A 469-nucleotide genomic window follows, 5' to 3' on the forward strand; every position below is an offset into this window, starting at 1 on the left:
CGGCGCGGGCGGCGCGGGCGGCGCTACCGGATTTCCACCCTCTTTTCAGCTTGTGGATTTTTTTTTAACATTAAAACATCAAAAAGTATCATCCACAATCTTATCCTGCAAACTGCTATTGCTGTGTTTACTACTTTTTCCAGTTTTTTTCCCCCAAGTGCAGTTTTACACCCAACTTTTCGAAAGTTCACGTTAAGCCACTTCGTTCTTATGAAAGACCTACCTTAGTACCTGTTTTCACTAACGGAAAGAAATCCAAAGAGGATTTTCACTTTTACCAAAGGAAAAAAAAAAAAGCATTCAGCGTGGTGTTCAGCGTTTCTTTTGCAGTCAGCCTTACAGAGGCAGTGTGAGTCCCTAGCACCGAGAGAGGTTCTGCCAAGCTCCGTCCTTGGGAAGTGACATTTAGCACCTCCGGCAGCATGGCTTTGAACTCTGTCTGTGAGCATATGTGCTTTCCCTCGCTGTA

The sequence above is a fragment of the Pteropus alecto genome, unplaced genomic scaffold (assembly GCF_000325575.1).
Source record: "Pteropus alecto unplaced genomic scaffold, ASM32557v1 scaffold94, whole genome shotgun sequence".
NCBI lineage: Eukaryota > Metazoa > Chordata > Mammalia > Chiroptera > Pteropodidae > Pteropus > Pteropus alecto.